Raw genomic sequence first — 13,271 nt, forward strand, 5'->3', positions numbered from 1 at the left:
GCCGTTACGCCTGCTGCATTTTTAAACCCTGACAGTATACCTTACCCTAAAACAAAACGAAACGCAATCAACTGGTTGAAAGGCCAAACGATGCATTACATCCTAACAAAAGAATCAAGCAATAGGGAGGACTTCTGGGTATACCTTACAACTGAGCACCAAAAGTTGATGTGTACTAAAAAATACAAGGAAAACTACCCAAATTTTTTAACTAAAACAATACTGTAACCAATATAAGTGCGTAATTTACATTATCCACCGAAGCATTTCGTATATTAGACGAATGCTTTGTGGTACAAGGTTGCACTTCACGTAGCAAGAGGAGGATATCCAACAGCAAGTAATCAGAGAAGATCATAAATATAAACCAGTTAAGCCTATATGTATATATTACTTTGTTTTGAGGGAAGCATACGACACAGTGATGAAACTGGTATCTACCCTTATTTAGTTTCTTTCTTTCACTCCTATTTTTCACAGGAAGATAAATTTATGTTACTTATATGTAAAATCAAGCAGCAGAAGCTTACTTTAATTCATTACCTTTCTGAAGAAGAGAATTTTACTTATCAGCAACAATGAGTTTGCTTCTTTCCGTTTTTCCACGCACGGAGAACGAAATTTATAGATGCAGTTACATTTCCATAACAATTATGTGACTGTCTTCTCAATGGAATTTACATTTATTTCTATTCAAGCCATGTTGCAAACAAAGGCAACAGAAGGGGCATACTTCGTTTGTCGTTCAGAAGAAGCGTGTTTCCACATCATCAAGTTACATTCATTCTTTAAAGGCGGAGAAGCCGGGCTGAGAAGGCAACACTTGGCAAAAAAAAAGAAAAAAAAAAGATGGTAGAGCACTTGCCCGCGAAAGGCAAAGGTCCCGAGTTCGAGTCTCGGTCGGGCACACAGTTTTAATCTGTCAGGAAGTTTCATATTAGCGCACACTCCGCTGCACAGTGAAAATCTCATTTTAGCGGGTATAGTTTCGACGAGGTTAAGCACAAATACATTGATGGAAAAACTTTAAAGACCTACTGTAACGGTTGTGAGCGTCAATTATCTTTGAAGTTGAACGTGGTGAGTTGATGTTAGTCAACAATGGCTATAAGGCGACGACGATGACATTTTTAAAACCTCACTGAGCTTGGCTTCGAGAAACCGTACGTTCGTTCTGCGATATTGCAGAAAGACGTGGCAGGAATTCAGTCACTGTACATGATGGCTGGCAGCGGTGCTCACGAGAATGTAAGGACTCAAGATGACCGGGTACCGGACTGTCACGTGGCATTACTGAGACGGAAGACTATCGTGTTCGGCGTATGGTTTTGGCGCATCGTACTGCACCTGCAGCAGCATTTGGCACCACAGTGACACAACGAACTGTTACGAACTCGTTACTTCAATGACAGCTCCGAGCCAGACGCCCTGTATTGTGCATTCCACTGACTTCATACTACCACCATTTGCGACTTCATTGGTGTCAAGCGAGAGCTCATTCTAGGGTAGTTTGGACATCTGTTATGGTCCGCAGCTCGTGGTCTCGCGGTAGCGTTCTCGCTTCCCGAGCACGGGGTCCCGGGTTCGATTCCCGGCGGGGTCAGGGATTTTCTCTGCCTCGTGATGACTGGGTGTTGTGTGTTGTCCTTAGGTTAGTTAGGTTTAAGTAGTTCTAAGTTCTAGGGTGATTTCCCTAAATCGCTTCAGGCAAATGCCGGGATGGTTCCTTTGAAAGGGCACGGCCGATTTCCTTCCCCATCCTTCCCTCGCCCGAGCTTGCGCTCCGTCTCTAATGACCTCGTTGTCGACGGGACGTTAAACACTAATCTCCTCCTCCTCCTAAGTTCTAGGGGACTCATGACCATAGCTGTTAAGTCCCATAGTGCTCAGAGCCATTTGAACCATTTTTTTGACATCTGTTATGTTTTCTGATGAAAACTACTTTTGCCTCGGTGCCGAAGATAGCCTTGTTTTGGCCAGAAGGAGCCAGCTGAGGGCCTACAACCAACCTGTCTGCGTACCAGACACATTGGACCTACACCCTGGTTATGATCTGGAGTGCGATTTCGTATGACAACAGGAGGACTCTTGTCCTTATACCACCCACGCTGACTGCAAATTTGAACATCAATCTTACGATTCGACCTGTTGTGCTTCCATACATGAACAGCATTCTAAGAGATGTTTTCCAAAAGCGTAGCACTCGCCCACATACCGCTGTTGTGACCCGACATGCTGTGCAGAGCGTGGAATGTTGCCTTCGCCTGCTGGATCACCAAATCTGTCTCCAGTCCAGCACATGTGGAACATCATCGGACGACAGCGCCAGCGTCGTCCACAAACAGCATTGTGGTCGCGTATTGACCGACCAAATGCAACAGTCGTGGAACTCCATCCCACAAACAGCCATCCGGCACTTGTACAACACAGTGCATGTCAGCTTGCATGCTTGTATTCAACATTCTGGCAGTTAGTTTCACTGGTCGGCAATGTACCAATTTTCGTATTTACAATGGCTTATCTCGCAGTTGGGCCTTGAAATGTTAACCGCCTAAATACCTTAGCAAGACAGACGTATTCCCGAAATTTCATTACTCTACACTAGTTATTTTCTGGTGCTGCAGGTTTTTTTTTCGTCAGTATATTGTGATATACACACATAAAATAAAGTTTTGCATCACCTCGGTTGGGAGAGTTCAGGAATCGGTACAGAAAACTGGAACAGAGATCAACAGCAACAGCATTTCCGCCATTTTTATTGCCCTGGACACCACACATTGCCTGTTGTACCACCATACAGCGAGACCTTCAGAAGTGGTGGTCCAGATTGCTGTACACACCGGTGCCTCTAATATCCAGTAGCACGACCTCTTGCACTGATGCATGCCTGTATTCGTCGTGGCACACTATTCACAAGTTCATCAAGGCACTGTTGGTCCAGATTGTCTCACTCCTCAGAGTGGTTGGTGGGTCACGTCATCCATAAACAGCCCCATTTCAATGTATCCCAGGCGTGTCCGATTGGGTTCCTGTCTGGAGAACATGCTGGCCACTCTTGTCGAGCGATGTCGTTATGCTAAAGGAAGTCATCCACAAGATGTGCACGATGGGGGAGCGAATTGTGCATGAAGACGAATGCCTCGCCAGTATGCTGCCGATATGGATGCATTACCTGTTGGTGGATGGCATTCACGTATCGTACAGCCGTTACGGTGCCTTCCATGGCCACCAGCGACGCCCTTCGGCCCCACATAATGCCACCCAAATCATCAGGGAACCTCCATCTTGCTGCACTCGGGCAGTGTGTCTAAGGCGTTCACCCTGACCGGGTTGCCTTCAAACAGGTCTCAGACGATTGTCTGGTTGAAGGCATATGCGACACTCATCGGTGAAGAGAATGAGATGCCAATCCTGATCGGTCCATTCGGAATGTTGTTGGGCCCATCTGTATCGCGCTGCTTGGTGTCGTATTTGCAAAGATGGACCGCGCCATGGACATTGGGAATGAAGTTGCTCATCATGCAGTCTATTGCGCACCGTTTGGTCGAAACACGACGTCCTGTGGCAGCACAAAGAGCAGTATTCAACATGGTGGCGTTGTTGTCAGGGTTCCTCCTAGCCATAATCCGTAGGTAGCGGTCATCCACTGTCGTAATAGCCCTTGGGCGGCCTGAGCGAGGCATGTCATCCACAGTTCCTGTCTCTCTGTATCTCCTCCATGTCTGAACAACATAGCTTTGGTTCACCCCGAGACGCCTGGACACTTCCGTTGTTGAGAGCCCTTCCTGGCACAAAGTAACAGTGCGGACACAATCGAACCGCGGTGTTGTCCGTCTAGGCATGGTTAAACTACGGACAACACGAGCCGAGTACCTCCTTCCTCTTGGAATGACTGGAACTGATCTGCTGTCTGACCCCCTCCGTCTCATAGGCGCTGCTCGTGCATAGTTGTTTACATCTTGGGGCGGATTTAGTGACATCTCTGAACAGTCAAAGGGACTGTGTCTGTGACACAGTATCCACAGACAACGTCTGTCTTCAGGGGGTCTGGGAACCGGGGTGATGCAAAACTTTTTTTTGATGTGTGTACATTTTATTAATCACACCGGCAGCACAAAGTTCAGTAAAGGCAATCGACAGTACCTCCTTCAACCGAAAGTACTCGTCTGAGTCATTCAGGCAAGCTGTGAAAAGCCAACATCGCGATCGTCTGTCAGGTATGCTGGCCTGCTAATACGCAGCAATACAGTACTACACGCAGATTTAATGTCCGGAGTTAGATGGGCCGTAAGACCAAACGAGGTACTGAAGACTGGGACTTATAACAGTCGAGGGGTACGAAAGGGAAGCAGTGGTTGGGAAGGGAGTGAGACAGGGTTATAGCCACTCCCCGATGCTATTCAATCTGTATATTGAGCACGCAGTAAAGGAAACAAAAGAAAAATTTGTAGTAGGAATTAAAGTCCATGGAGAAGAAATAAAAACTTTGAGGTTCACCGATGACATTGTAATTTTGTCAGAGACATCAAAGGACATGGAAGAGCAGTTGAACGGAATGGGCAGTGTCTTGAAAGGAGGATGGAAGATGAACATCAACAAAAGCAAATCGTGGATAATGGAATGTAGTCGAATTAAATCGGGTGACGCTTAGGGAATTAGATTAGGAAGTGAGACACTTAAAGTAGTAAAGGAGTTTTGCTATTTTGGGAGCAAAATAACTGATGATAGTCGAAGTAGAGAGTATATAAAATGTAGGCTGGCAATGGCAAGGAAAGCGTTTCTGAAGAAGAGAAATTTGTTAACATCGAGAATAGATTTAAGTGTCGGGAAGTCGTTCCTAAAAGTATTTGTATGGAGTGTAGCCATGTATGGAAGTGAAACATGGACGTTAAATAGTTTGGACAAGAAGAGAATAGAAGCTTTCGAAATGTGGTGCTACACAAGTATGCTGAAGATTGGATGGGTAGATCACATAACTAATGAGGAGGCATTGAATAGAATTGGGGAGAAGAGGAATTTGTGGCACAACTTGACTAGAAGAAGGGATCGGTTGGTAGGACATGTTCTGAGGCATCAAGGGATCACCAGTTTAGTATTGGAGGGCAGTGTGGTGGGTAAAAATCGTAGAGGGAGACCAAGAGATGAATGCACTAAGCAGATTCAGAAGGATGTAGGCTGCACTAGGTACCGGGAGATGAAGAAGCTTGCACAGGATAGAGTAGCATGGAGAGTTGCATCAAACCAGTCTCAGGACTGAAGACCACAACAACAACAACAACAACAACATGTGAAGGAAAGTATGCACATCTCCCCTTTACCTCGTGTCATAAAAGAAGTGAAGAACAGAACAAAAGCCGCCATAACTCTGTAACAGCAGATATATTGTGTAAAGTTTTTGACAAATTTAGCTATCGTCTAGACGTTGTTCGCGCTGCTGCTGATGGACACTAAAGGCATTTGTAATATCATAGGTAAAGCTTTAAGCTTTTACAAGTATTTTGCAATGCAACCCATGTTTTCAGTATGTTTTTATCAATAAATTTGGAGTTTTGAAATCAGGTCATGTTTTAAACACCCTGTACTACGAAAGAGACGTTAGATTTTGTGGTTTTAAGACGAGAGCGTTAAAGGTGGACAATTAGGTCGGATTGAAGAACGGTAGCGTGTAAAATAGGCCATACTCTTCGTAGCGGTGCGGCAACGGCCTTGCCGCAGTGGATACAGCGGTTCCCGTGAGATCACCGAAGTTAAGCGGCGTCTGGCGTGGTTGGCACTTGGATGGGTGACCATGCGGGCCGCCATGTGCTGTTGCCATTTTTCGGGGTGCACTCAACCTCGTGATGCCAATTGAGGAGCTACTCGACCGAATATTAGAGGATCCGGTCAAGAATACCAACATAACGACCGGGAGAGCGGTGTGCTGACCCCACGTCCCTTCTATCCGCATCCTGACAGGGCGTTCGGATGGTCCCGATGGGCCACTTGTGGCCTGAAGACGGAGTGCTTCCAAGCGGTGTCAATTTAATATTAGCGTGTAACTGCCTGACGAGACAACGGACGACGCGGTTGAGGTTGACGCAGTAAGCAATTGAAACTTGTGCAGCAGCACTATCTTATTGGTTAAAATAACAGACGATCACTATCTGTTATGCACTAGAGCAAGTTGTTGATAACGACACAAGTCAGTTTGTTTTGTTTTAGGGCGAAAAAACAACGAGGGTCATACGCGTCCATGTCAAAAGCGTAGAACACGAAGACAAAGAGAGGAGTTAAAAACAAGTATACGTCAGTCCTAACCTACGGAAGAGAAACAGGGTCGTTGAGAAAGTCCTATAAAATACGCCATAGAGACGGAGATCCTAAATTAAAAATTAAATGGTCTTCACCATATTGCCACGACGGATAAAAAGTCAAGCGCGGTCGGCTGCCCGCGCGTCGTTCACTACAAACGTCGATAATTCAGACTATGTCGGCAACATTTCATTGCGTTCTAGCGTGTAATTAGAGCGTGCGCTGAAACGAGACTTAAAAGGAATTCATTCTATTTTTACCAAAGCGTCTTAAATATTAAAAAAGACTATTTATAACAGGAGCTGTCTCTCGTGGAAGAAAAGGATAAACAGAGGAGGAAACGTTGCGCCTTTTAATTTTAATTAATGAAGACGCATAAAACTTGTTATTTATATGCTAAGGTCAAGCGTAACAGTGTTAAAGCAGAAAAACATTTGAAGACCTAAGCGGAAACGATGAGAGGATGTTCGGCGAATTAGAGAGTGCTACAGCATTTCCTGGAAACTCGCCCTCACGGTAAATACGAAGCTCGAATAACAGCAGAAAACGTGCGCTGTAGCGACGTAGTTGCGCTTAACCCAGAATCGCAGCGAAAGCCCATTGAAATGTGCGTCAGTGAAGATTCGCATAGAATAGCAGGAAGGTACACTTTTCTCTCTGGCCGTCTTTCTATGCAGTATTTTATACATCGTCAACTGCTGGAGACAGAGGCGAAATAGTATATTCACAAAGAACTTGGAGGTCGCTTTTCAGTTTATAATTTAGAACTGCCCAGCTCAGTAAGGAAATATCACCATGCGAAGAAAATAGTAGGAAGAGAGAGTGAAAACCTCGGTCTTTCAAAAAATCCTTTCACACATTCGTAATTGAAATTTTTCCTTCGCTACGCAAGACGCAAGAAAGGCTTCTTTGAAAAACACGTTACTATCAAACAAACGATATATATGGAGTAAATAAGATAGTAAACTGAGAAAAATACTGACTAAATTTGTCACAGCAAATGTCACGTATGAACATATGGGAAAAGACGTGTGCCGGACTGATACTCGAAATTTGATTTCTCCATTTTGAAGACAGCACACTGTTCTATTCTTGAACGCTTCAGGGGCTTGTTGAAAAGTTCATATTTTCACTTATTTTATCACTTTTTTACTAAACTGTTTTCTTGTTCGTTTTCTGTCCGATATAAATTTTACAACTGGTTTCAATCTGCCTTCCCGAAGAGCTAGAGACTGGAAGTTTTAAACATCTCACAACTGCATGGCAGTCACATAGTAACTCTTTTTTGGCTCGTGTGTGACGGAGGACACTTCGTGTACCACTGTTGTTTCCTCCTCTTCCTGTTCCAGTCGCGAATGGATCGTGCGAAGAACGATTGTTGATAAGCATCCGAGATTGAATCCCTGCAATTTTTACCTTCGCGGTCTCTTAGCGAGATTTACGTAGGTGGAACAACATATTGGTTGAGTCAGGTGACGAAAAACATGATTCGACCTGAAATTTATCACATGTCTCTGTAGTAATCTCTTCTTGATGTGTGAAATCGATTGAAACATTTCACACAAGCAAAACTAAAAAGCAGACGAATATCTATTTAAAAATGGATTTGTAATGGCTGGTTCAAATGGCTCTGAGCACTATGGGACTTAACATCTATGGTCATCAGTCCCCTAGAACTTAGAACTACTTAAACCTAACTAAGGACATCACACACATCCATGCCCGAGGCAGGATTCGAACCTGCGACCGTAGCAGTCGCGCGGTTCCGGACTGAGCGCCTTAACCGTGAGACCACCGCGGCCGGCGATTTGTAATGTAACGCGTTTTTAAATCGGACTAAAAAGTATTTAAAAAGTTTCACCTAGCACCATTCAGATTCCCTACCTCATACAGATAGCCTAGAAAATTGGTGATTGTGAATTTTTAATAGCTATGAAAATACTTGTTAGATCTAAAACGAAAACCGTGGGTTGCATGCAATACATAATTGATACGTGTATAGTTCATCTCATTACTAATTGATGCATGAGTAGTTCACTTCATTACCATGCTGTTATCTATTGCATGTGCCCCACGTTTTGTTTTAAATATTACAAATATTTTCATAGCTACCAAATTCTCATTCTGAAATGTTCAGGATTATATGTAGGTCTATGGGGCTGGGAAACTCTATGGGGCTAAAAAGCATTATTTCATACATTTTAATCCTATTTAAAAAGTGATATATTAAAAACTTATTTTTATTTTAATAATCACTTCTCCACCATACCTGATCACTCTCTAATTGTCCTGCTCGTGGTCGTGCGGTAGCGTTCTCGCTTCCCGCGCCCGGGTTCCCGGGTTCGATTCCCGGCGGGGTCAGGGATTTTCTCTGCCTCGTGATGACTGGGTGTTGTGTGCTGTCCTTAGGTTAGTTAGGTTTAAGTAGTTCTAAGTTCTAGGGGACTGATGACCATAGATGTTAAGTCCCATAGTGCTCAGAGCCATTTGAACCATTTTGAATCTAATTGTCCTGCATTTTCAGTTTACTCTGAAAGTATCACTTCCGCTGCTGAACCCACCAACGTATGCTACAGCAGTGTCGCCCGACTGGAAGGTGGTCGGTTCGAATCCTAGATGTGAAAACACTTTCATCATCACTATTTTTCCAGAAAGAGGAGGAGAGTTGGTCGCGTACACTTCCTGTCCACCAGACTATTCGCCAAAGTCCTGGATCAGATTCCAACCTCTCTGCAAAGTCTCATGAATTGCGAGCATCCATTGGATGGGGCATTAAGCATCATTACAGCTTATTACTGCTGTAACGGTTGTAGCCTCCTCCTCCTCCCCCCCCCCCCTTCTCCATCAACCATGGACCTTGCCGCTGGTGGGGAGGCACGTGTGCCTCAGCGATAAAGATAGCCATACCGTAGGTGCACGAGCGAGGTGGTGCAGTGGTTAGCACACTGGACTCGCATTCGGGAGGACGACGGTTCAATCCCGTCTCCAGCCATCCTGATTTAGGTTTTCCGTGATTTCCCTAAATCGTTTCAGGCAAATGCCGGGATGGTTCCTTTGAAAGGGCACGGCCGATTTCCTTCCCAGTCCTTCCCTAAACCGAGCTTGCGCTCCGTCTCTAATGACCTCGTTGTCGATGGGACGTTAAACACTAACCACCACCACCACCACCACCACCACCGTAGGTGCAACCACAACTTAAGCGTATCTGTTGAGATACTTGGAGATGAAGCACAGAGTAGGATGGAGGGCTGCATCAAACCAGTCTCTGGACTGAAGACAACAACAACAACAATGGTTGAGGGTGTTCTGTGGTAGAGGATGGTGGGTTGAGGAGAGGCAAAAACCATTTGACGACAGAAAAATCAAAAAATGTTCAAATGTGTGTGAAATCGTATGGGACTTAACTGATAAGGTCACCAGTCCCTAAGCTTACACACTACTTAACCTAAATTATCCTAAGGACAAACACACACACCCATGCCCAAGGGAGGACTCGAACCTCCACTGGGACCCGCCGCACAGTCCATGGCTGCAGTGCCCTAGACCGCTTTTTTTTCTTTTTTTTTTTTTTTTTTTTTTTTTGGTGACTTACTTTATCACTTAAATAACTGTACAATATCTGGTAGATTACGCTATGACGTTTCTCTCCAAACTATAGCAGATAGAACAAAAGAATAATAATAGTAAGTTTTTGTTTTTTACTTCAGGAATAATATTATTTGAAATATTTTCTCTTACGCCTATCACAAGTATATAAATTAATTCTTTGCCGCTACTCAGCATAGTTATTCTATACAGAATTTTTCTTCTCCCTTAAAATAACTGTTATACTGCCACGTAAATATTGAGGTTGAGTGTCAAACTACAGTAGAAGTACTTACAACTAATATTTGATCACAGTATTCTTCAAAAACATACACATACAAGTACTGTCTTACATTTGTATACAATATTCAGATTTAAATTCTCGCGCTGCCCTTCTTGGCGCATTATAGTAGTCTCAGTGCGAGCAGAATACGTCACAGGCGCCGTCAGACAACGTTCATATTTCTCTGATATGCACAGTAGCTCGATGTATGCCAGTCTTTCCACAGTGCAGTGTGCAACTGTTTACACTTGTCACACGTGGTTAAATATTTGGTTTCTTACAAGATCATCATTAGAATAGAAAATCACATATTTTAACACAGAGATAACAACGTAAATATACAACAGATAGTACAATAAACAAAATTGGTTTTGTACACAAAAAATAGATGTTGCTTATATTTGCAATATATATCCCGATGGAAAATGGAAACGTCGTGTGGCTAGGGCCTTCCGTCGGGTAATGCGTTCGCCTGGTGCAAGTCTTTCGAGTTGATGCCACTTCGGTGACTTGCGTGTCGATGCGGATGAAATGATGATGATAAGGACAACACAACACCTATTCCCTCAGCGGAGAAAATCTCCGACCCAGCCGGGAATCGAACCCGGGCCGTTACGTATGGTAGTTCGTCGCGCTGACCACTTTTTTTTTTTTTTTTTTAAGTGAACAAACTAAAAGTACATATATATTTACTATGCAAGAGTTCTTCAAGGTACCATTGAAACATATACAAATGACTGTTAGTTAAACAAAAAAAATATTGAAATGAAAACCATTAAATACAACAAAATATAACATATTCCGTCTTCTTCCATTTTTTTTGTTTTTTTAAGTTTGTTTTTTGTTTTTGGTCGATGCAGGAGAACGTGGATAAGGGTGTTGCATCATGTGACAGGTAGGCATGGTACACCCCAACTTTGAGGGGGGTCAAGGAAGACGCTGCGGAGAAAACCGGCAAAAGTTTGTCGGTAAGATGGTTTTCGGGTGAGGGTGCTATGCGCGGTCACAACTTTGTACCAGAAGTCAAGGACTGTATGCGGACCACTCTGAAAGAGGTATTCTAAAGCGTGTCCTCGAAACCAGATTAGGGTATGGTGCTTAGCAAGAGGGTAGTGAAATGTCTGGGGCAACAACAGGAAATCCGGGGTTACCGTCGTTGGCGGGGCACGTAGGTAAAAGCCCACGATTCGTTGGATGAGGAGCCATACGTTTTGTTTCAGGGGGCACGTAAGACGGTGCTCGTCGGTGTCTTCGAGCTGACAGTCAGGGCAGAGTGGGGAGGTGGCCAGTCCTATGCGATAAAGTCGGCTATTAGTCGGGAATTTCCCATAGACTAAAACATACCAGAGTGCAGACACAGACGACGGTAAAAAGGGTGCATGCACACACCCCCAAACCGTGCGCCAGTTAATGTCAGGATGCGGTAGCACCATGGGGTCGCAAGGGTTGGACAGCATAAACAAACGATAATAATCTTTTGTACGGTGAGGACGGGTGACTGGAAGATCGGCCCGAACGTAGCTGAGTTCTATGAAACAATTGGCGACGTGGTACAATAATGGAGAAATACGTGCCACATTGATCGGTGGATCGAGAGAAGCTGGTCGGAGGATATCTAAGAGACTGCGTGTTAAGGACGGGACCGGCCCCTGCCAGTGCCGCAACAGAGTGTGGACAAAGAGTGCAGAAGATCGTGCCCGCACGTTGACGAGTCCGAGGCCACCTTTTGCAGGAGGCAGTGTTAGAGTGTTGTAGCGGACTTTGAAAAGTGCCCCTGCTGACACGAAATATCCAAAGGCTGATTGGATGCGGCGGCCAAGGAGTAACGGCATTGGGAGGATCTGGGCGACGTGTACCAGTTTAGGGGCGACATACATGTTGACACAGGACACACGTTGGAGTTGGTTTAAGTTACGGTGCACGTGACCGCGGACATGGTGCCGAATCGACTGCAAAAGCCGCCGGTAAGCCAGGGCCACTGTGCAGTGTGTGGAGCTCGTAAATTCGATACCCAAGTAACGAAGGGTGGCACTGGCTGGGAGTGGGGGCGGCACCATAGCCGGGAGGCCGCGCCCAATGTGCATCATAGTCGATTTACGGACGTTAAGAATGCTACCAGAAAGACGTCCATACTGGTGGATCCATTGGATGGCGTCATTGAGTTCCGTGGAGGAGCGGGTGAGAAAGAGGAGATCGTCCGCATAAGCCCTACAGCGAAAGGTGTAGTCACGCAAAGTGAGGCCCTGCAGTCTAGAGGTAAGTCCAGTGATGAGGGGCTCAAGTGCAATGGCATATAAAAAAGTAGACATAGGGCATCCTTGACGCACAGAGCGGCGTATAGGAATCGGTCCTACAAGCCTCCCATTGACCTGTACCATCGAGACCGCGGGAAGCAGTAACCGGCGAATGGCATCGACAAAAGGCAATGGGAACCCCATACGTGTCGCCACCATGAGGAGGAATGGGTGTCGAACGCGATCAAAGGCACTCGTGAAATCGACGGATACCAGTGCTGCACGAAGGCGACAAACCGACGCCAGTGCAATCAGGTCACGGCATTCTCCTAGGGCTGTTTGTAAGGTGGCCCCACAACCACGTGCAGTCTGCTCAGGTGAAAGGACCGTAGGTAAGACGGTGCGTAAGCGCGCTGCTAAGAGCCGTGCATAGATTTTATAGTCTGCATTCAGTAGTGTAAGGGGGCGATATGCAGAGACATGAGACCCTCCCTTCGGTTTAGGCACAGGTAGAAGAATGCCAGTGACGAATTCAGGTGGAATTGGGAAGGACGGAGTAAAGAGTTCCTGAATCATTTCCGTCCAGCGAGGAAGCATTAACGTGGTGAACGCCCGGTAAAACTCCACTGGGAGACCATCTGGTCCGGGTGATTTGTTCTTGGCCCCTTTGTTGATCGCATCTACCACCTCTTCTGCGGTGATTGCAGACATCATGGACGTCGACTCCGCTACGGTGAGGGTCCGATCAGGGGAGGGACGGAGAGCATCAGGAATGGGCGTCGCCATCGGTTCATCATCATAAAATTGGCGATAATGTTCAGCAAAGGCAGACACCACTGCCGCCTGTGTTGTGTGGTGAACACCATCGGAGGTCGTGA

At 45.4% G+C, this 13,271-nt stretch overlaps 1 non-coding gene across 1 annotated transcript; it reads left to right on the forward strand.

Moving 5' to 3' along the window:
• Positions 1–9,210: 9,210 nt before the first annotated feature.
• Positions 9,211–9,283, forward strand: Trnaa-cgc (transfer RNA alanine (anticodon CGC)). Its single transcript has one exon. It is a non-coding gene; the product is annotated as a tRNA-Ala (tRNA).
• Positions 9,284–13,271: the final 3,988 nt, after the last annotated feature.

Source organism: Schistocerca nitens, chromosome 5, assembly GCF_023898315.1.
Source record: "Schistocerca nitens isolate TAMUIC-IGC-003100 chromosome 5, iqSchNite1.1, whole genome shotgun sequence".
Taxonomy (NCBI): domain Eukaryota; kingdom Metazoa; phylum Arthropoda; class Insecta; order Orthoptera; family Acrididae; genus Schistocerca; species Schistocerca nitens.